Raw genomic sequence first — 25,510 nt, 5'->3', positions numbered from 1 at the left:
GTCTCAAAAGTTGCAGAAAAAGCTTTCAACAAAATTCAACTCCCATTTATGATAAAAACCCTCCAGAAAGTAGGCATAGATGGAATATACCTCAACAGAATAAAGGCCATATATATGACAAACCCACAGCCAACATCATCCTCAATGGTGAAAAACTGAAATCATTTCCACTAAGATCAGGAACAAGACAAGGTTGCCCATTCTCACCACTATTATTCAACATAGTTTTGGAAGTTTTAGCCACAGCAATCAGAGAAGAAAAAGAAATAAAAGGACTCCAAATCAGAAAAGACGTAAAGCTGTCACTGTTTGCAGACGACATGATACTATACATAGAGAATCCTTAATATGCTACCAGAAAACTACTAGAGCTAATCAATGAATCCTGTAAAGTAGCAGGATAGAAAATTAATGCACAGAAATCTCTTGCATTCCTATACACTAATGATGAAAAATCTGAAAGAGAAATTAAGGAAACACTCCCACTTACCATCGCAACCAAAAGAATAAAATACCTAGCAATAAACTTACCTAAGGAGACAAAAGACCTGAATGATGCAGAAACATATAAGACACTGAAGAAAGAAATTAAAGATGATACAAACAGATGGAGTGACATACCATGTTCTTGGATTGGAAAAACCAACAGTGAGAAAATGATTATACTACTCAAAGCAATCTACAGATTCAATGCAATCCCTATCACACTACCAATGGCATTTTTCACAGAACTAGAACCAAAAATGTCACAATTTGTATGGAAACACAAAAGACCCCGAATAACCAAAGCAATCTTGAGAAAGAAAAACAGAGCTAGAGGAATCAGGCTCCGAGACTTCAGAGTATACTAATAAACTACAGTAATCAAGACAGTATGGTACTGGCACAAAAATAGAAATACAGATCAATGCAACAGGATAGAAATCCCAGAGATAACCCCATGCACATAGGGTCACCTTACTTTTGATAAAGGAGGCAAGAATATACAATGCAGAAAATACAGCCTCTTCAATAAGTGGTGCTGGGAAAACTGGATAGCTACCTATAAAAGAATGAAATTAGAACACTCCCTAACACCATACACAAAAATAAACTCAAAATGGATTAAAGACCTAAATGTAAGGCCAGACACTATAAAACTCTTAGAGGAAAACATAGGCAGAACACTCTATGACATAAGTCACAGCAAGATTCTTTTTGACCCACCTCTTAGAGGAATGGAAGCAAAAACAAAAATAAACAAATGTGACCTAATGAAACTTAAAAGGTTTTGCAGAGCAAAGGAAAATATAAAGAAGACAGAAAGACAACCCTCAGAATGGGAGAAAATATTTGCTAATGAAGCAACAGACAAAGGATTAACCTCCAAAATTTACAAGCACCTCATGCACCTCAATATCAAGAAAACAAACAACCGAATCCAAAAATGGGCAGAAGACCTAAATAGACATTTCTCCAAGGAAGATATACAGATTGCCAACAAACACATGAAAGGATGCTCAACATCACTAATCATTAGAGAAATGCAAATCAAAACTAAAATGATGTATTACCTCACACCAGCCATCATCTAAAAATCTACAAATAACAAATGCTGGAGAGGGTGTGGAGAAAAGGGAACCCTCTTGCACTGTTGGTGGGAATGTCAATTGTTACAGCCACTATGGAGGACACTGTGGAGGTTCCTGAAAAAACTAAAAATAGAACTAACATACGACCCAGCAATCCCACTACTGGGTATATACCCTGAGAAAACCATAACTCAAAAAGAGTCATGTACCACAATGCTCATTTCAGCTGTATTTACAATAGCCAGGACATGGCAACAACCTAAGTATCCATCAACAGATGAATGGATAAATAAGATGTGGCACATATATACAATGGAATATTACTCAGCCATAAAAAGAAACGAAATTGAGTTATTTGTAATGAGGTGGATGGACCTAGAGTCTGTCATACAGAATGAAGTAAGTCAGAAAGAGAAAACAAATACTGTATGCTAACACATATATATGGAATCTAAAAACAAAATGGTTATGAAGAACCTAGGGGCAGGACAGGAATAAAGACACAGATGTAGAGAATGGACTTGAGGACATGGGGAGCGGGAAGGGTAAGCTTGGACGAAGTGAGAGAGTGGCATGGAGTTATATAAACTACCAAATGTAAAACAGATAGCTAGTGGGAAGCAGTCACATAGCACAGGGAAATCAGCTCGGTGCTTTGTGACCACCTAGAGGGGTGGGATAGGGAGGGGGGGAGGGAGACACAAGATGGAGGAGATATGGGGGTATACGTATATGTATAGCTGATTCACTTTGTTATAAAGCAGAAACTAACACAGCATTGTAAAGCAATTATACTCCAATAAAGATGTTAAAAAATTCATAAAATGAAATTAATCAACATGAATTAAGTATAATTTTAACAAACATTTATAAGCATCTATTATATGATAGGCACCATTCTAGGCGTTTAATATCCACTCCATGCCTAGAACTATTCTTGTTTTCTTTGAGAATGAAAGAAGATTCTTAATAAAGACCCCTTTCGTAGATGACACATTGCAAACAACTCGGTCGCACCTTTTTATTAAATCAGCCAAGTCATTTAGCCCAATCTTTCTTTGTCTGTATTTCTCTAGTGCCACTAAAAAATTGCCTTGTTTGGGATTTCCTTCTAAAAAAAAAAAAGATTTTGTTTGGTCTGAAAACACCAAAATTATCATTAATACATTAAAGCTTTCTTTGTGGTATTTTACACACCTCAAACAGCCGTGACTTTTTTTAAAAGCTTTAGCCTTTCCATTAATATTTGTACCTGATTAAACTTCAATACAGGTGCACATGGCTTAGAATCACACTTTTATATTTTGCATGCAGATTAGTGGCATGGGAATTTGCATAAATTTGTTATGCACTGCTGCAAAAATCAATTCTCAAGCAACTTTTATTTTTATCTAATCAAATCACTGCTTAATGGAAAACGATTGACTGCTTTCAGAGGTGCACTGAGGTACACTCTGGGGATCAGGGCATTTACAATTCAGCGGGGGTTCCCTGCAAGCATTTGACTCCAGTACCGCTCAAGTACTAGTGAAAACTCAGCCCTGCAAAACCAATCTGATCTACCCTGTTCATGGGGAGAGAGCTAGAGATGGATCTTTTTTTAAAAATCCCTTTACAGAATAAAGCATGTAAAAGAAAGTCAGAGGAGGTCTGTAGCAGCAGCATCAATAGTCTCAGTTAAAAGCATACTTTTAACCCACAGGGAGGCTTAACAATCACTCTCTGTCCAAAAGCAGATGAACTTTGGTAAAATGGAATGAGAGACTAGAGAGAAGAGAAACCTTTCTTTTTTTAATTTCCATTTTTTGCATTCTTTCTGATCCATCTGGCTGTTACCACCCTACTTTCTGGGGTGAGGGGATCCAGTCACTCTTTGCTTCTATGTGGGCAGTTAATCACAGTCCCAACAAGGATGATAAGTGAGTACAAATAGTAACGCCATTCTGCATGTATACACTGCTTTATACTCTTTAAAGTGATTCCACCTATATTATGTGTGAATAACTCACCTACATCCAAGGAAAATTTGAAATTAATTCTAATGGCTAAATCTAGATAAAGAAATACAAAGTAAAGTTTTAAAAGGTAGAGGGAGGTTGAGAGGTTTGAAAAAGAGAGAGATCTTGATACTATTTATTGGTGTTAACAATACAGAGTAGTGCTCAATAAATGTTCTGAATGAATAAATTGTATTGTGAAGTTCATGGCGCACATATGAGGTTCTCAATACTTGTTGAATGAATAAGTAAACAAATGGATAAACAAACAGCATATATTGTTCAGTCTTATGGTCTGAGAATGGTAGATCTGCCATTAAAAACCCACAAAAAGATAAGTTACTTGATGAAGGCCACACAGGAGAATTAACCTACTATGCTTTGAGAAGCCTCTCAGTGTTGTCTGGATGGCCAAAGCCTCCCAAGAGAAATTTGCATAAACAAAAAGTAGACACAGAGATTAATACATAAATAAAATTTGAGACCATCCCTTTGATTTCCTGAATGATAGAGAAGATAATCTAAATAAAATATTTTATAAGTATTTAAATACATTCAAAACCAGCCATAGCTCATAATGTTCTTCCTTTCCAAAGTACAGTCACTCTTGCTATTTTCTCCCTCAAACAATCAAGACTGCTTAAAATGTATTCAGCCCACATTTCTGCCTTCCACATTTCCCAGTTTCACCCTCTCCTGTCTGACCTCATCTCCACCCCAGCTACTGACCCCTTTGTGTACAGCAAACACGTTCACTCATTCAGTATCCTGCATTCTAGTTTTCAACATAGAGTATCCCCCAACCCAAGAACCATGCACTTGCCCTATGGTTAGTTTAGTGGGTTATCTGTCTGCAAGTACGTGTTAATGAGGCCAAAGCTGTTTGTTTGCTTCCTGCATAGGCTTGGATTCCTCTGCTCCTCTCTCCAGTCTGGATCTGAATCTCTGAATTTCTGTCATCAGCCATCTTAAAAATATGTGCCTTGGGTCTAAAGAGCAGTAGACAAGAGGATACCATTGGTTCAGCACAATTTATCCAAATGCTGGAGAATAAGCACACTCTCTACAGAAAGGGAGTCTGTAAAATTATCTGTATATGAAAGACTTTGCATACTGTGTTTGCACAAGATTTTCTTTTGCCCACTATTTTCAAGCCCAATGAAGCAAGCAGCAGGATCCTTTTGAGCCTCGGGCTAAGGGAAAGCTCAGAGGCTATTAAGTTTCCAGAAGGCACAGAGAAGTACCAAATGACCATAGGAACTCTCTTACAGTCCTAAAATTTTACACTGTGTAACCAGAAAGCATTTGAAGTTTCTTTGAATTAATGATAATTTAAAAATTTTTAAAGTGGTGATTATTATTATATAAGCCAAAGTGTTTACTTTCTCTCCATTGCTCTACTGTGGCTTTCAATCAGAGGGAGGTAAACTCTGAGCTCGAAAAGTGTTCTTTAAAAGGCTTTCTAAACCAATTTCAATTACCTTTGTGTAAGAATAATAAAAATGTTAAAAAAAAAAAAGGATTCTGAAACCAATATCAGAAGAGGCAGAAAAAGAAGTCTGAAGCAAACAAGTGGCCTCAAAGAGGGAATATAAGAGCAATAATAACTTTGAAAAATGTATTACTGTATATTTAAGAACATTGAAAAGAAGCAGTCAAAGTAAACACAACCACTCAAACTGAGAGTAAATACACACACACAACTCATTGCATTTCAAGGTCAATTAAATCGTTTAATGAACCATGCCAGCTACTACCCAACCTTTTAAGCTGGTCTCAAGCAGATTCTAAGCAGAAAGTAATTTGTCTATATTTCTATAAAACTTATAAGCAGAATAACAGGCTTCCAAGCAGGTCAGCTGGATTTCAGAAGAGACACTTAGAATTGGCATTGAAATGTGTTAAACTGAGGTCACATTTTTTTTTTTTTTTGGAAATTCAACGGTTACTTCCACATCTCCTACTTGCCTTTGAAATCTAAATGTGAATTTTCCCGCCAGATTGTGTAGCCATATCAAAAGACGTTTTCCCTTGCTTCACGGATGCTCCATCACCCTGGGTCAAAGTTCTTCCTTGGGGGTTAGAAACAGTTAAGCATCAACAGTTTGGGGTTAAAATGTCAGATGCACCTTCTGAAGTAGTGAGCAGTTAACCTGAACACATGCCTTTGGAATGTCAACCAAAATTTCAAAGCAATGAATGACTTGGTTTACTATTTTAAAAAATCAACTCTGTGTTCTGACTATGAACTTGGCAGGAGGCTCATTTTCTCAGTGATATTAAATAGATGCTTACTGAGTGCCTACTATGAGCCAACTTAGTATTACTGTAAAATTCAAAATAAATCTAAAACTGAGATCCTTGCCCTTGAGGCATTTACAATTGGCCAAAGAAACATAATTAATTCACATGTTTACAAACACACTCAACCTTTAATGAAATGAAAACATTGTTTAAGTGGCCTCATGATTTCTTTCCTTTAGGCCGCTAAACCTCACAGTTATTTACTTCAAAATATATCCGAAATGTAAGGTCAATGAAAGCCCTGAGGAAATAGAAGCAAGAACTTCCAAATGCTTATAAAGCAAGAAAAATATTTTTTAAAAAGTAGTTGGCCCTTTTGTCTCATCAAATAATATGAACCTAACTCATCATTGCCATGATTATGCTGGCAATAAGCAGATTTTGTGGTTATCAGGCTCAGGAGTGTTGCTTCAGTTTTTAATCACACAAGCTGTTATTAAATTGCTTGGTCTCCTCATCCACCCAGAATATTACCCTGTACCTATAATTTATTTCAGAGATCTGTATTTTGTGATAGAGAGAATGGAAAACCTCTGGACATAAAGAGAAAATTACCTCTTACTGTTTCTTACCAATCGGCTCAGTAGATCAAAATAGCTGTGCGGTGTAATGAATTACAGGTTTACAGGAATCTCACTATTTATCTGCCATAATATTTCATTATATAAAAGTGATTTTTCCTACACTGAATCTCAAAATTGATACTCCTAACTACAGTACTTGAAGGTTACTCTCACAACTGAATAATTTAGTCATCCGTCCATGGATGTTAAGTCATTTTGCTGATCCTCAGTGCTGAAACAACAAAAACAAAAAAATGTCCTTGATTTTGTTTCTTTGCCCCCTGGTTGACATCTCATTTGATTGCCATCAAAATGTGAAATGTTTATGAATACTACAAACAAAAATTTATAGATATTATTGCAAATGAATACTGCGGCTAGAGACAATAGGTCTACTTCCTATCCTGCTATACATTTTCCTTTAAATAAAAGTTAAATTATTAGAGAGCTAAAGGAGGCAGTCTCATTGAAAAATGGCGAGACTATTAATCCAAATACAAACATCCACCACCCTGTGCAATAAATGTGCTCCAGAAAATTTGAGTCTAAAATGAATTTGTGTAAATGGAATCATTTCCCCATTGGTTTATATTACAGTATTAGAGATGATTTGTTTTCATTTCTGGACTTTGGTAGGCTAAGGTGCTATAAACTACTGCCAATTTTTCTTGCCTCCATTTTCTGTCAATTACAGATTTATAAACAAATATTTAAATGCACTAGTGGAACTCTAATTTAAATAAATTCTGTGGAAAAGTATTTTCAAAAATATGAAGAAGACTTCAGTAATGTGATCACTTGCACTACAACTAATATATTTGGTAAATTTGGGTTTGACTGCAAAGGCTTTCTTAAAGGGAGCTACCGTACATGAAGGGAGAGCTACATGTGAGATTCGTATAAACACTCTTCCTGTGCAGTGAAATCCACCTCGGGACACATTAGGATCAAAGCAGGAGAAGTGATCTTTTCATACAGGCCTGCTTTCTAAAGAGTTATGCACAAGGGCACTCAACTGGACACTGCAGTTTAATAACCCTAGAGTCACCACTGCAGATGTCTACATTAGCGCAAGGTTTGAAAGAGAAGCAGATGGCTAGAAAACGCTTACTGAGATTCTCTAACAATTTCCAAAGGTAGAACAGCAAGTAGCTTTTATGTATAAATGATGTTCACCATATGGTAAAGCATGACTTAATATTTTATATAAAAATCAAATTATTATAGCTAGATTGAATAAAGTCAAGGCCAATTAAAAGTAGAGTTGAGTTTCCCTGATAAATATTCGACTAGGTTTGGAGCAGAAACCCTAAACCAAGCTGTAAAAAGAAAAAATTTAAAAAAAAAGGAAAAGTAGATAGAATAGATTTTCATAATATCAAAGCCCTTAATTTCTCAAGTATGAATCCTAATTCCATTAAAGCTCAGGTTATTGCTTTGAAAATATACTTTGGGGAGGTAAATCTGGCATTTCTAGGCAGATTAAAGATAATATAAAATGGACACTAATAAAACAGACAGCAATTTTCTGGTCTAATGTTTGAGGTCCTACAAAAGTTGAAAAATCTTCATAATACAACTTCATTTCACATGAAATGAGTAATAACTTTTGAAACCACAGTCCCCAGATCCTGGCCAGCAACTCAAATACATTGTCTACCCAATGATATCTCTACCTCACAAGTGACTGAACCACTCAAGTCACAGGTCGCTGATGACCTGCAGCCATATACCAGGACTTTGCAAAGAGAATGTTTATTGTCACTGGTGCAGGCAATAATAGATAAGCAATAGATAACGTAAGTAGTGACTGGTCTTATTGATCAAGAGAGGAGAAAAATATAGGTGCTCAAAATAGACTGTTTACAATCTGCTTCCTGCTGTTAGTTTCTAGTAAACTACTACTTCTATCCACTTCCTAAGACACTCTATCAAACAGGTGAAACAGGAAGTACAATGTTCCTCGCTACCCCACACTTAATAGTGAAGCCATACTTCACTATTAGCCATGATAAGATAAAGGTGGATTGCATTACTTGGCTTAATTAGATTTATAATGTTCTAAAACAACAGGTGGGCTTCAACCTGGGGAAAAAAAAACCCACTAAATATCCAAATATACAGAATGGAAAAAGTTAGGAGTGTATTATCATGATAAAATGATTAAACACTTATTCAATTTTTGATTATTTATGGATTGTAGGGAGTAGAATATAAGACACGTAAATTGTTAGAAGCAGTGCTATAGTTGAAATTCTGGTCCATGGAGCAAAATTTCACACAATTCTCTTTCTCCCTAGCCTTGGTTTCCCAGAAACAGGAAAACCCTCTCTATGCATCCAACCCTCTCCTTAACATAGTTGATTGGGAGCTATCTATATGGTCAAGAGCTCCTTTGAATTAAACATATATCAACATCTCTAAGAGTAAGATCAGTGGCTCTCAAACTTTAGAATCATATGGGGAGTTATTTAAAATCTTGATGCCCAAGCCACACTGTATATTCGATTAAATCAGAATCTCTAGGGGATGGATCCCAGGCACTAGTATTTTTTAAAACTACCCAGATGATTATACTGTGAAGCCAAGTTTGAGAAGCATTGGGATAGATCCTAGGAAAATAGAGCCTCGTTTAAAAAAATAAGCAAAATCCACATTTTCTTTTCAGAAACACATTTCTGCTTAAAGTAAAGAAGTAAGCCAGGATTTCCTGGGGATTTTCAATGAGTTGGTTCTACCTTTACCACCTGATATGCCACCTGCTGCTACTGAAGTCAACAAACCAAAAGGTCTGCTTCCTGAGGGTATGTGCTTCACAGAGGCCTGGCCTCTGTGTAACCTGGCTTGGTGCTACATAAATAGTGCCAGATTGGAGGCTAATGTAACATCTTCTCTTACCTGGTCCTCCTCCTCAGTCATATCATTGCTCCCTCCTATGACCCATTTTAAAATGTAATGGTGAAAAGCTTCTATATCACTGTCAGTTTCAGAAGAATGGAATGTTACTCTTAATGTTAAAGCCAGGTTCCTAATCCTAGATCTTAAATTCATCTATTAGTTTACACCATGGCTACCCATCTAGCTATATTGCTTCTTATTCCTTCCTTTTCACCCCTCTATGTACTCATGCTTTTCTTTTTGAGATCAATTCTGCAATAACTCCAAGCTAGCGTGATCATACATCTTGGTTTACCCTCTTGGTCCCAGCATAATTATAGTTTTTCAGTTTTTTCTTATGAAATCTTTTAAACATACAGAAAAGTTGAAGTGATTTTATAGTGATCACCATCTAAAAAAAAAAAAATCTGCCATTAGGGAATTCCCCAGCACTCCAGTGGTTAGGACTCTGCCCTCTCACTGCCAAGGGCCAGGGTTCAATCCCTGGTGGGGGAACTAAATCCCACAAGCTGTGTGGCATGGCACAGACAAAAAAATAAAAATAAATTAAATAAAATCTGCCATTAATATTTTACTGTACTTGCTTTATCACATATCTATTCATTTATCCTCCTCTTTCTACCCATCTAGCAGCCCATCCTATTTTCTGATGCATTTCAAAGGAAGCCCACAATAATTATTAATCGTACCCTCTTTTACTCTCAGAAGTGTCCTGGTTTAGACAATAAGTGTGATATGTGTGTATGATGTAGCTGTATACTTAGAGTGGTACTAGCCACTACAGAAGCATCAAGACAAATATCTGAGTTTTGATATTCAACTTAAAGTCTATTTGAATGAGGTAAGTCAAGAAAGATGATAACAATGACTGAATGCTGATGGGTATTTTACTGCTAAAGGATGCTGTAGGATGAGAGGAAGCAGGAATAAACATGTGCACAGAAATAAGCCACATGGAGCTTTTTAGGAAGATCAGATTTCTGCTAAGCCTTCAAGGGTGGGTAGAAGTTGGATGGATAGAAAGTGAGAAAGCATTTGGAGTGGGGAAGGGAGAACAACATATGCAATGACAGTGATAGAATAACAAAAAAAATGGCTCCCAAGACCTAGCCAAAGGATTCATGAACTCATAAACTTTGCCTGATATCCAGGAATAACAAAAAACTTCTCATCTCTACTTGCAAGAATAGTCATCTCACTGGCTGAAAGGTCAAGTCACTAACAGGTCTAGAGTGTCTACCCTGCCAGACACTACAAGAAAAACATCACGTCCAGCAACGGTCATCTATTCACATTCTCTGACATGACTTTAGCATTCACATGGCCCACGTTTTTTTTGTTGTTGTTGTTTAATTTTAACTTCTGCTTTATTTTTATTTTCATTTTTTTAAACACCTTTATTGGAGTATAAATGCTTTACAATGGTGTGTTAGTTTCTGTTTATAACAAAGTGAATCAGTTATACATCTACATATGTCCCCATATCTCTTCCCTCTAACGTCTCCCTCCCCCCCCACCCTCCATATCCCACCCCTCTACGTGGTCACAAAGCACCAGGCTGATCTCCCTGTGCTATGTGGCTGCTTCCCACTAGCTATCTATTTTACGTTTGGTAGTGTATATAGGTCCATGCCACTCTCTCACTTTGTCACAGATTACCCTTCCCCCTCCCCATATCCCCAAGTCCACTCTCTGGTAGGTCTGTGTCTTTATTCCCGTCTTGCCCCTAGGTTCTTCATGACGATTTTTTTCTCTTTTGTTGTTTCCATATATATGTGTTAGCATACGGTATTTGTTATTCTCTTTCTGACTTACTTCACGCTGTGTGAGACTCTAGGTACATCCACCTCACCACAAATAACTCAATTTTGTTTCTTCTTATGGCTCAGTAACATTCCATTGTATACATGTGTGGCATCTTCTTTATCCATTCACCTGTTGATGGACACTTAGGTTTTTCCATGTCCTGGCTATTGTAAATAGAGCTGCAATGAACATTGTGGTACATGACACATTTCTGAACTACGGTTTTCTCAGGGTATATGCCCAGTAGTGGGATTGCTGGGTCGTATGTTAGTTCTATTTTTAGTTTTTTAAGGAACCTCCACAGTGTCCTCCATAGTGGCTGTATCAATTTACATTCACACCAACAGTACAAGAGGGTTCCCTTTCCTCCACACCCTCTCCAGCATTTATTGTTTGTAGATATTTTGATGATGGCCATTCTGACTGGTGTGAGATTATATCTCATTGTAGTTTTGATTTGCATTTTTCAAATGATTAATGATGTTGAGAATTCCTTCCTGTGTTTGTTGGCAATATGTATGTCTCCTTTGGAGAAATATCTATTTAGGTCTTCTGCCCATTTTTGGATTGGGTTGTTGGCTTTTTTTGTTATAGAGCTGCATGAGCTGCTCAATTTTGGAGATTAATCCTTTGTCAGTTGCTTCATTTGCAAATATTTTCTCCCATTCTAAGAGTTGTCTTTTGTAGATTGCTTTGGGTAGTATAGTCATTTTCACAATGTTCATTCTTCCAATCTAAGAACACGGGATATCTCTCCATCTGTTTGTATCATCTTTAGTTTATTTCAGTTCCCAGACTGGGGCACAAACCTGTGTCCCCTGCATCAGCAGGTGGACTCTCAACCACTGCGCCACCAGGGAAGCCCCATATTCCTAGATGTTTTATTATTTTTGTTGCAATGATAAATGGGAGTGTGTTCTTCATTTCACTTTCAGATTTTTCACCATTAGTGTATAGGAATGCAAGAGATTTCTGTGCATTAATTTTGTATCCTGCTACTTTATCAGATTCATTGATTAGCTCTAGTAGTTTTCTGGTAGCATATTTAGGATTCTCTATGTATAGTATCATGTCGTCTGCAAACAGTGACAGCTTTACGTCTTTTCTGATTTGGAGTCCTTTTATTTCTTTTTCTTCTCTGATTGCTGTGGCTAAAACTTCCAAAACTATGTTGAATAATAGTGGTGAGAATGGGCAACCTTGTCTTGTTCCTGATCTTAGTGGAAATGATTTCAGTTTTTCACCATTGAGGATGATGTTGGCTGTGGGTTTTTCATATATACGGCCTTTATTATGTTGAGGTAAGTTCCCTCTATGCCTACTTTCTGGAGGGTTTTTATCATAAATGGGAATTGAATTTTGTCAAAAGCTTTCTCTGCATCTATTGAAATGATCATATGGTTCTTCTCCTTCAATTTGTTAATATGGTGTATCACATTGATTGATTTGCGTATATTGAAGAATCCTTGCATTCCTGGGTTAAACCCCACTTGATCATGGTGTATAATCCTTTTAATGTGCTGTTGGATTCTGTTTGCTAGTATTTTGTTGAGGATTTTTGCATCTGTGTTCATCAGTGATATTGGCCTGTAGTTTTCTTTCTTTGTGACATCTTTGTCTGGTTTTGGTATCAGGGTGATGGTGGGCTCATAGAAGGAGTTTGGGAGTGCTCCTCCCTCTACTACATTTTGGAAGAGTTTGAGAAAGATAGGTCTTGGCTCTTCTCTAAATGTCTGACAGAATTCGCCTGTGAAGCCATCTGGTCCTGGGCTTTTGTTTGTTGGAAGATTTTAAATCACAGTTTCCATTTCAATGCTTGTTATTGCTCTTTTCATATTTTCTAGTTCTTCCTGGTTCAGTCTTAGAATGTTGTGTATTTCTAGGAATTTGTCTATTTCTTCCAGGTTGTCCATTTTATTTGCTTATAGTTGCTTGTAGTAATCTCTCATGATCCTTTGTATTTCTGCAGTGTCAGTTTTTACTTCTCCTTCTGCATTCCTAATTTTACTGATTTGAGTCTTCTCCTTATTTTTTCTTGATGAGTCTGGCTAATGTTTTATCAATTTTGTTTATCTTCTCAAAGAACCAGCTTTTAGTTTTATTTATCTTTGCTATCGTTTCCTTCATTTCTTTTTCATTTATTTCTGATCTGATGTTTATGATTTCTTTCCTTCTGCTAACTTTGGGGTTTTTTGTTCTTCTTTCTCTAATTGCTTTAGTTGTAAGTTTAGGTTGTATATTTGAGATGTTTCTTGTTTCTTAAGGTAGGATTGTATTGCTGTAAACTTCCATGGTAGAACTGCCTTTACTGCATCCCATCGGTTTTGAGTCATCCTGTTTTCATTGTCATTTGTTTCTAGGTATTTTTTGATTTCCTTTTTGATTTCTTCAGTGATCTCTTGGTTATTAAGTAGTGTATTTTTCAGCCTCCATGTATTTCTATTTTTTGCAGATTTTTTCCTGTATTTGATATCTAGTCTCATAGCGTTGTGGTCGGAAAAGATACTTGATACAATTTCCATTTTCTTAAATTTAGCAAGGCTTGATTTGTGACCCAAGATATGATCTATCCTGGAGAATGTTCCATGAGCAGTTGAGAAGAAAGTGTATTCTATTGTTTTTGGATGGAATATCCTATAAATATTCACTAAGTCCATCTTGTTTAATGTATCATTTAAAGCTTGTGCTTCCTTTTTTGTTTTCATTTTGGATGATCTGCCCATTGGTGAAAGTGGGGTTTTAAAGTACCCTACTATGAATGTGTTACTGTCGATTTCCCCTGTTTTGGCTGTTAGTATCTGCCTTATGTATTGAAGTGCTCCTATTTTGAGTGCATAAATATTTACAATTGTTATATCTTCTTCTTGGATTGATCCCTTGATCATTATGTAGTGTCCTTCTTGTCTCTTGTAATAGTCTTTGTTTGAAAGTCTACTTTGTCTGATATGAGAATTGCTACTCCAGCTTTCTTTTGATTTCCATTTGCATGGAATATCTCTTTCCATCCCCTCACAGATGGCCCACTTTTCTATGCTGAAAGAAATGCTAAGATAGATTCGGTCCTCATGCCAGAATAATATCTTAATAAGCTATAATGGTTTTTCTACTCAAAGCAGAGTTTGCCTTCTTCCTTTTTTTTTGATTTATTGGAAGCTAATCAATTGGGCTTTGAATTGTATCAAACAGAACTTGTATGCATGTATAACTTCTTATTTCTGCAGTATCAAAATCCATCATCATTGTATTTGCTACAGATCAGAAGCTCTGTGTTCCCATTTACATTATATTTTGCCACACCTCAAATAAATCCTAAACATACACATTGATTGTTTCAGTTTCTTTATATTCTGTTATTACAATGCTCTTTTGCTACATTGTAAGGATCATCGTTATTCTGTGACTCCACATTCCTCACTCAAAGCACATTAAGGCACTTATGGCTTTACAAGGCTTTGAGCAGGTTAGAAGTATGATTGACTTTTGCCAAAATGAGAGATAAATGAAATGGTTCTGAATAAAGTAAATGCTGATTTAACTTAAAGATCTCCTTGTTGCCCTTTTGAATACTTCTATGATTTCCACTATGCCCGAACCACCAGATCTTGTGCATTGTCTGTAGCTTGAATGCGTAGTTATACTGACTCAAACCTTTGCACAGACCTCTGGGTTTAGCCAAAGCCTTAATTCTCCTGGTTCTGACCTCTTGTCCTGCCTGCATCACTGATCACCATCCACTGTTTCTGCATGCTACAAAATTTATGTGTTTATAGTGACATATTATTCAGGCTAAGATTGTTAATATCATAATCACCAACACCAACAGCATAATTATTATGCTATTCCCCAAGAAGCTTTAGGCTCTTGGCAAGATATAGGCAGATTCTGAACATATTTGCTTGTTCTTGAGCAGTGGTTAAACTGTTTTTGAGGGGAAAAGTCTGTTTTCTTAATTGCCTTAGGAAGTTACCTTTGCTTCTGGTTTCATAGTGCTCCTGTAAGATAGAGAGCAGCACAAGAAAACTCAGAGGCCTCGAACTGTATAGTAACTTCACGGTACATACATTGTTTTGGTATCATATCGCTAAAATATATTTGATAATTGAAGAGTGAAAGGCACAGAGGAGAAAGTAAGCTCTGGGAATAACTGATGATAAGAGTGATCAAATTCTGGTTGTTTTAAATGGTTACATAAGATTTGGCATGGATATTCTAGTCAATTAGGAAAGTTAACTTGAACAACAAGTTCTACAAGGAGGAGAAAAGAGTTATAATATAGGATAACTTCCCTGCCAGAAGCCTATATAATATATTGAGAAAGAGAATACTAACACATGAGAATTAACAGCTAATAATGGAAACTGTCATTACCATTAATCTGGAATCACAATTGTAAGTGCTATAATTCAGAGGAGATTACTGAGGGCTGATCTAGTCAAGAAGGTCTTCATGGACAGCAAGGTTTGGATTGGGTCTTACAGGGTTTAGATTAGTGTGGAAGAGAGGATAATTATTCCATCTAAGGAAAACAAGGCAAAAGGGAATTCACTGTGCTTCTAGGACAATGAGGAAGTTAACCTAACTACAGCAAATGGTGCGCGATGGGAAACAATGGTAAGTGAGCATGTATACGGAGGGTCTTCGTCAAGCTAAAGAAGTTTGACTTATTGTAAGAGCAACAAATCACTGAAGATATTGAGGATAAGAACCTGACACAATGAAAGCACTGTTTGAGAAAGATGCCACAGTTACCAGTTATGCAAAGTCCTACCCTGAACAACAGGCTCACACCTACTGACTCCAATTTAATCATATTTAAAATCACAGATATATAAATGTGGCAGTCCTTGCAACTTTTGGCAAAATTGTCATTTCAGGCATGAGTGGTCAGTATACACAAAAAGTTACTATAAACCATGCTAACTGCAATATATGTACTACATATTTACCCAGAAGACAGAAAGGAAAGAATGAATCAGTCAAGGGTAATGAAGCACAACATGACTGGCATTAAATGGAAAATAAAAGCAGTGTCAAGCGGTAGGGAATCAACTATTTAAATCTGGTTGAGCAGACAGAAGAAGTAGGTTATAGGCTTATGTTCTCACCTCAACTCCTTATACTTGAACACAGTGCCATGTTATTCCAATTGTTACTAAATAATTCAGTTTAGCAACAAAGAATGAACTCTCTAGTTCACTCTTGAATCAAAGATGAAAAAAATAATAAAAGTTAAACTAGAGGGGGAAGAAGCAGTAGCTACAATTCGACTCATAAATAAAACGAACTTTGGAGAAAAATGAAAACTTTAAAATAGATTTTTTAAAACCAAATGCATAAATACAGGAACAGATTGGTGACTGCCAGAAGTGGGGGTGGGTGGGTGAAGGGGATCAAAAGATACAAATTTCCAGTTATAAAATAAATAAGTCCTAGGGATGAAATTTACAACATGGTGACTATAGTTAATAATACTGGATTACAGGGCTTCCCTGGTGGTGCAGTGGTTGAGAATCTGCCTGCTAATGCAAGGGACATGGGTTTGAGTCCTGGCCTGGGAGGATCCCACATGCCGTGGGGTAACTGGGCCCGTGAGCCACAACTACTGAGCCTGCGTGTCTGGAGCTTGTGCTCCGCAAAAGGAGAGGCCACGGCTGTGAGAGGCCTGCTCCGCAATGAAGAGTGGCCCCCGCTTGCCACAACCAGAGAAAGCCCTTGCACAGAAACAAAGACCCAACAGAGCCAAAAATAAAAATAAATAAATTAAAAAAAAAAAAGAGAGGTCAAATTCACCCGTCCTCTGCCTTTAAAAAAAAAATAATAATACTGGATTGTATATTTGAAATTAGCTAAGAGAATAGATCTTGAAAGCTTTCATCACACACAAAAGTATAATTTGTAACTACGTCTGGTGATGGATACTAACTAGCCTTATTGTGGTAACCATTTCACAATATATACAAGTATTGAATCATTATGTTGTGCACCTGATACTATTTTAATGTTATGTGAGTCGATCTCAATTTAAAAAATAAATAAAACAGACTTTCTTTCCCGTCCTGTATTTTAAAAGTAGCTTTGCATTTTGACAACAAATGGAGTATGACAATGAAACAGAGGTTATTAGCATGAATCACTGTATTTATCTAGTAGGTCCAGAATTAAGCATTCCATCGCATTAAGCCAACATTATAAGGAGAGAAACAAAGAAATGCTATACTATGGTAATGTTTCCCTAGAGTATAAAAGAGTAGAACTGATACAAAGAGTACCAAATAACTTCAACTAAAATGCTGGCAAACTGAATCTAACAATATATAAAAATAATTCTATACCATGACCCCATGGGATTTATCCCAGGGATGCAAGGTTGGTTTAACATCTGGAAATCAAGTATTTTAGTACATCACATCAATAGAATATTTAAAAATCACATGATCCTCTCAATAGACTTAGAAAAAGAATCTGAAAAAATCTAACACTCTTTCATGATAAAAAATACTCAACAAACAAGGGATAGGAGGGAACTTTCTAAATGTGATAAAGAGCATCTATGAAAAAGCCACATCTAACATCATACTTAATAGTGAAAGACTGGATGCTTTCCCAGTAAGATCAGGAACAAGACAAGTATTTCTGCTCTTACCACTTCAATATTGTTACTGGAGGTTCTAGCTGGGGCAATTAGACAAGAAAAAAAATAAAAGTTTTACTTCCTTTCCAATGTGGATACTTTTCTCTATTCACAGATGACATTTTATACAGAAGGAAAATACTAAGAAATCCCCTAAGAAACTATTATTACTAATAAATTAGTTCAGCAAGGGTACAGGATACAGGAACAATATACAATAACTAATTATTTCTATATACTATTGATGAACAGTGTGAAAATGAAATTAAGAAAACAATTCCATTAACAAAAGCATAAAAAAGAATAAAATACTTCAGAGTAAATTTAACAAAGTGAAAGACTTATACAATGAAAACTACAAAACATTATTGAAAGAAATTACAGAAGATCTAAATAAATGGAAAATCATACCATAATCATGGATTAGAAGACAAAATTGTTTAGATGGCAATGCTAACCAAACTGATCTACAGATTAAGTGCAATCCCTATCAGAATCTCTGACAGCTTCTTTGTATAAATTGACAAAATTATTCTAAAATTCACACAAAATTGCAGGGGAAGCAGAACAGCCAAAACCATCCTGGAAAAAAAGAATAAAGCAGGAGGATTACACTTCCCAACTCCAAAACTTACTACGAAAAAATGTAGTCAAGATAATGTTGTATTGGCACAAGGATAGACAAACAGATCAATGGAACAGAAGATATAATCTGGAAATTAACCCATATGTATATAACTAAGTGACTTTTTTTTTTTACAAGGATGCCAAGACCATTCAACAGGTAAAGAAGAGTCTTTTCTACAAATGGTGCTAGGACAACTGCAAAAGATATGCAAAAGAATGAAGTTGGATCCTTACTTCACATCACATAAAAAATTAACTCAAAATGGATCAAAGACCTAAATGTAAGTGCAAGAGCTATAAAACTTTTGAAAGATAACATAGGGGGAAAGTCTTCATGATCTTGTATTTGGCAAAGATTCTTAGCTATAACACCAAAAGTATGAGTGGCAAAAGAAAAATATAGGTAAATAGGACTTCATCAAAATTTAAAGGAGGACAGTATGGAGGTTCTTTAATAAACTAAAAATAGAGCTATCATATGATCCAGCAATCCCACTCCTGGCTGTATATCCAGAGAAAAGCATAGTTCAAAAAGATACATGTACCACAATGTTCACTGCAGCATTATTTACAACAGCCAGGACATGGAATCAACCTAAATGTCCAATGATGGAGGAATGGATAAAGATGATGTGGTACATATATACAATGGAATATTACTCAGCCATAAAAAGGAACGAAATAATCCCATTTGCAGCAACATGGATGGACCTAGGGATTGTCATACTGAGTGGAGTAGTCAGACAGAGAAAGACAAATATCATATAATATCAATTATATGTGAAATCTTAAAAAATGGTACAAATGAACTTTTTTACAAAACAAAACAAACTTATGGTTACCAAAGGGGAAATGGGGGGAGGGATAAATTGGGAGATTGGGATTGACATACACATACTACTATATATAAAATAGTAACAGTGAGAGGCCCGCAAACAAAAAAAAACTATAAAAAAAAAAGATAACTAATAAGAACCTACTGTATAGCACAGAGAACTCTACTCAATACTCTCTAATGATCTATATGGGAAAAGAATCTAAAAAAGATTGGATATAGGTATATGTATAACTGATTCAATTTGCTGTACAGCAGAAACTAACACAACATTGTAAATCAACTATACTCCAATAAAAATTAATTTTAAAACATTTAAAACTTTTCTAATTCAAAGGCCAGCATCAATAAAGTGAAAATACAACCCATAGAATGAGAAAACACTTGTGCAAATCATATATCTGATAAGGGACTTGCACCAATAATATATTTAGAACTCTTATATGTCAAAAATAAAAAGGCAGATAATCCAATTTTAAAACGTGCAGAATATTTGAACAAACATTTCTCCAGAGAAGATATACAAATAACCAATAAGCCCACACAAAGATGCTCAACATCATAAGTCATCAGGGAAATAAAATCAAAACACAGTAAGACACCACTTTAAATCCAGTAGGATGGCTAGAATCAAAAAGTTAGATCAACAACAAATGTTGGTGAGAATGTGGAGAAATTGGAACACTCATACACTGCTGATGGGAATGCAAAATGGTGCAGCATCTTTGGAAAACAGCCTGGCAATTCCTCAAGTGACTAAAAAGAGAGTTACCATACGATCCAGTAATTCCATTCCTAGGTATACAAACAAGAAAGTTGAAAACTTGTATCTGCACAGAAACTTGTATGCAAATGTTTATAGTAGGATTATTCACAACTGCCAACAGATAGAAACAACCCAAATGTTCATCAAGAGACAAATGGATAAACAGAATATGGTATATCTATATAACAGAATATTACTCAGCCAGAGAAAGGAATGAAGCACTGATATATATATGCTACAATACGGATGAATGTTAAAAACATTATGCTAAGTGAAAGAAGCCGTTCACAAAAGCCCACATAATATATGATCTCATTCATATGAAAGTAAAGACTATGGAAATCAATAGAAACAGAAAGTAGATTAATGGTTGCTTAGGGCCAAGTGTGGGGGATGAGGAGGTAGGAGGTGGTAGCTAAAGGGTATAGGGTTTCTTTGTAAGATGACAGATATATTGTAATATTGACTGTGGTGATGCTTGCACATATATGTGACTATACTAAAACCCCACTGGATTGTAGACTTTAAGTGCGTGAATGGCATGGTATATGAATTATATCTCAATAAAGGAGTTTTCAGGAAAAGAGGACCAAATAAGAGAAAGCAACAAGTGAGAGCCACATCTGTCTTTTGAGATAGTGTTTGTTGAGGGGAAGAATGCTGATGGTCTGTGATGGCATTCTTAAGTAAAGGGAAAGGCCTCCTTTGCATTGCCCTGACTGAAGTGGGAATATCAAAACAAATCTTAGTTCTGTGCAAAATCTGTCTTTAAAGGACTTCTGCAAATGGGTTGTAGAGCAAAACGTTTACCTAAAGTTACCATAGAAGAATTTAATTTAATCAAACTGTCTTCTTCCAGTCAAAGGCAAACAGGAAGTCATATTACTGCACTGAGTAATGCTTCTAAAGAGAACTCATTCTAGGATGCACTTGATGCTAATGTCACACTCTTTTTACCAATTAAAGCAGTGGGTCACAATAATCTAGTCTTTGGGTAGCTACTGTGTCTGCAGTTTCTCTCTCTGCGTTAGGGTAATAATGGTTCCCGTCCCCAAGATGGCTATTGTTCATATAACTGCAAACACAGACTTTTTTTTTTTAAACAAACACCATTCATGGGTATCAGAGAACGGGGTAGTTTCAGTCAGAATAGTTAAGACAATAGGTTACATCAGCACCTACCATTTCATTTTTCAACAATCTGAGAAGACCACCAACATTTCCAATCACCCACTTGAGTCAAGAACTGATCAAGTTCTAACACGAACATGAATAAGAAAAAAAAATACCTTCTTTTCTTTCCATTAAGAGCCACTTTTTTATTTTTAATTTTGTCATATTTATTTTGGCTAAAGCCCCCATTCCTTTCTCCTCTCTCTCTCCCTAGAGGAAAGTGTATATGCCATGCAAGTTCTGTGCTTCATTATATGAATGGTAAACAAAAGCAATATTGTCTTTACTATTGCTTCTCATATCTTAATGAAAACAAATTGTTTCATAATTAGGGTGACTGTATAATGTACCATTCCAGCCAGACATTTTGAGAGTGACACCATTAATAACTATACCAGGGTAAAGGCATGAACTGGAGATGTTCCAGGCCAAGTGGGACGTATGATCATCCTTCTGGCACTGTACATATCCTTTTTTCTGTAAAGTACTTTTTAGTTTCTTAATTTTATTTTCTAAATTGACATACGGGGAAATTGAGGTTTTTTGCTGTACAGTTCTATGAATTTTAATACGTGTAAATGTAATCAACACCACAATCAAGATACAGAACAGTTCCATCATCCCCAAACACTACCTTATGCTACTGCTTTGTAGTCACATCCTCCCTCCACTCCTAAACATGGCAACCACTCTGTCACTATAGTTTTGTCTTTTTGAGAATGTCATATAAATGAAATTTTAAAGTATATAACCTTTTGAGACTGGCTCCTTTCATTGAGCATGCTGCCTTTGGGATTTATCAATGTTGATGCATGTATCAAAAGTTCACTTTCTTTCTTACTGCTGAGTAGTATTCCGTTATGTGAATATACCGCAATGTTTTATCCATTCATCTGTTGTTGATGGGCATTTGGGTTGCTTCCAATTTTGTCCCATTATTAATAAAGCTCTCTACACATTCACGCACAGGTTTGTGTGCAAACACAAGTTTCCATTTCTCTGGGATAAAAACCTAGAAGTGCAATTGCTGGGTGGTATTGGAATTGCATATAAGAATATAAGAAACTGCCAAACTGTTTTCCAGAGCAACTGTACCATTTTACATTCTTACTGGCAACATATGAAAGTTTCAAGTGCTCTGCAATCTCACTGACACTGGTATTATATTTTTAAAAATTATTATTTTAGCCATTCTGATAGGTTTGTAATGGTATCTAAGTGTGGCTTTAATCTGCATTCACTTAATGGCTAATGACACTGAGCATCTTTTCTTGTATTTATTTGCCAATCTGTTTATCTTCATCTTCTTTGTAGAGTATCCATTCAAATCTTTTCCCGCTTTTACTTGGGTTGTTGGTTTTCTTATTGTGTTTCGAGACTTTTTTAATATATTCTGGATACAAATACTTTATCAGATATGTGATTTGCAAATATAACACCCAGTCTGTGGCTTGTCTCTTCATTCTCTTCACAGTGTCTTTCCCAGAGCAGAAATTTATAATATTGATGAAGAACTGTTTCCCTAAGAACTCCAGGTCATAACAATAAACTCCTATGTACTATTCTAGAAGTTTTATGGTAATATGTTTTGTATTTTTATCCAGAAACTTTGCTGAATTATTTTTAGTTCTAACAATTTACCTGAAGATTATTTAAATTTTTCTATAAAGACAATCATTTTCTAACAGTTTTGGTTTGTTTTCTTTTCCAATACCTGTAACTTTTACTTTTCTTTTCTTATTGCCTGCTGCATGAAGGTAATGATAGCTGGTAACATTATTTTATTCCAAATATTCCTTGGTCAATAATATTTACCCAATTTTAAAAGTCCTATTGCATTCCTAGTTAGCTAGTTTTTTAACCATAAAATGATATTGAAATATTAAATGCTTTTAAAATCCACTGAAATGGTTATATGACTTTTCTTCTTTAAGGTGATCAAGGACATTAATACATTTTTAAAAGTTAAAATATTCTTTAATATTTATGTTATAAATCCAAATTGGCATGAGGTGGTATTTCATTAATCAAATCCATTAATGGATTTAACTTGCTGATATTTGTGATCTTTTGCGTCCATGTACATAAGTGAGGTGATCCTGTAGTTTATATTTCTCAAAGTATATCTGCCTAATTTGGGTGACAAGATTATATTATTCTCTAAAAGTTAGCAGAGGGGAGTTTTCTTTCTTTTTCTATTCTCTGAAAGAGTTTGTATACAATAAGGATTATCTATTCCTTGAAGATATGGTAAACTGACATGAAATCCTCCAGACCTTCGGCAAGCGGACTCTCAACCACTGCACCACCAGGGAAGTCCCCAGATTTTTGACTACTGATAGAATTTCTTTACTGGTTATAGATTTATTTGGATCATTTATTTCCCTGAGACAGTTTTAATAAGTTTAATTTTTTGCATGAAGTGTCCATTTGTGTAATTCTCAGATTTATTTACAAAGCTATTCAAGGTATTGTTATTATGCTTTTAAACTCAACCATATTTATGACAGTGTTTGCTTTTTCCATTCCTGTTATTGTTCATTTATCAATTCTCTTTGTAAAATCAATATTACGATAAGTTTATTTTGCTAGTCTTGTCTACTATTCAAACACCAGATTTTGGTTTTGTTGATCTTATTGTTTTTTTATTTTATTAATTTGTAACTTTATTTTCCTCGTTTTTGGGGGGAGAGATCAACTCTGTTGTTCATTTTGCAACTTCTTTAAGTGGACACAGTTCGTTACTGTTAGTTTTCTTTCTCTTCTTACACATTCACCTGAAGCTAAAATTTTCTAAATGTGGCTTTAGGAGCATCTCATAAGTTTTAGTAAGTGGTGTCATCATTGTTGTTAAAGTCTCAATGATTTATAATTTACCATATGATTTTTTTCTTAACCAATGGATTAAGGAGTATTTTTTAAATTTCAAAATGTACACTTTTTGCCACTTAAAATTGATGTATATCTTTATTACAGGGCAGTCAGAGAAAGTGGTTTTCATGTAGACTTTGGGTGTTTTTGAAATTTCATTGTAACCTTGTACACAGTCAATTTTTAGAAATAGTTTATGTAAAATTGAGAAGAAAAATCATTATATCTAATTATTGTACCTAGAGTTCTAGTTATGTTCACTAGATCAAGTTTGCTCTTTAACTGTACTAAATTTTTTCCCTGCTTGTTTTATCAACTACTGAGGTAGGTATGCTAAAATCTTCAAATATGAACGTGAATATGTCAGTGTTTCCTTGTATTTATGTCAAATCTTGCTATATATATTTGAGGCTAGGTTGTTTCAAAAATATATCTTCCTAGTTTTCCTCTGTATCACTAAAAAGTGAACCTCTTTATCACTAAAAGTTATTTTGCCTTAAATACTTTTCTTTTTTTTTGGTGACCAACATTTTTTAATTTTAAAAGCTTTTTTAGTATTAGTATTCTACAAAAGAAAAAGAGAGTTTGATATTTCTCATTACTTTTCTGTCCTGTATTCATGAGATATGTCACTTGGAAACATTCAATCTTTTGATAAAGGCTGTGACTTGATTTCTCACTTTATATGACTAACAGAAATAGTCAAATAATGTACTTGTTTATGAACTTCAAAGCTTAATGACTGTAAAACAACTTTTGAATTTGGATGAAAACTCTAGTTGGAGTTGCTTGTACCCCACCCCACCCCCATCCTCAAGTCCATTCTCTACATCTGTGTCTTTATTCCTGTCCTGCCACTAGGTTCATCTTATATCACCATCTCAGTGCCAGCTTTCTTTAGCTATTCTATGCCTCAACCTTTCATTTTTATCCATTTATGTCCTACTCTTCCATGTTTTGCTTCCCATTTACCCCTTGTCTTTAGAATATAACTAATTAAATCTTTTCATTATGAACTTCTATGCCCTTAACAGATGAGTTTAGGCCTTTAACATTTATTGTACTTAATTATATACTTGAATTTATTTCAACCATTTTATTTTGTTTTATTTACCATGCTTTTACTTTTCTTCTACCTCCCTTCTTCCTTTATATCATATTTATTAAGTTTTTATCCATACAGTTCCCTTCTGTCAATCTCGACTGGTTCGGCTATAAATATTCTATTTAAATTCTTTTGTTGATTACCATCAAATATCTAACATGCATACTGACTTAAAGACTAAAGTTGATCTATATTTCTACTCTTTCTCCCAGACTATAATACAAGAGACAGAAAAACACAACTCTAACATACTCATCTATTATTATTATATACTTATCTACTATTATTGTTTTCAAGTGTTTTAATCTATTTTTTCATTTATATTAGTTTTGGTGTTTTTTTTTTTTTTTTTTTTTTTTTTTT

This window comes from Neophocaena asiaeorientalis, unplaced genomic scaffold (assembly GCF_003031525.2).
Source record: "Neophocaena asiaeorientalis asiaeorientalis breed wild unplaced genomic scaffold, Neophocaena_asiaeorientalis_V1.1 scaffold491, whole genome shotgun sequence".
NCBI classification, from domain to species: domain Eukaryota; kingdom Metazoa; phylum Chordata; class Mammalia; order Artiodactyla; family Phocoenidae; genus Neophocaena; species Neophocaena asiaeorientalis.
This window is presented reverse-complemented; position numbering follows the sequence as displayed.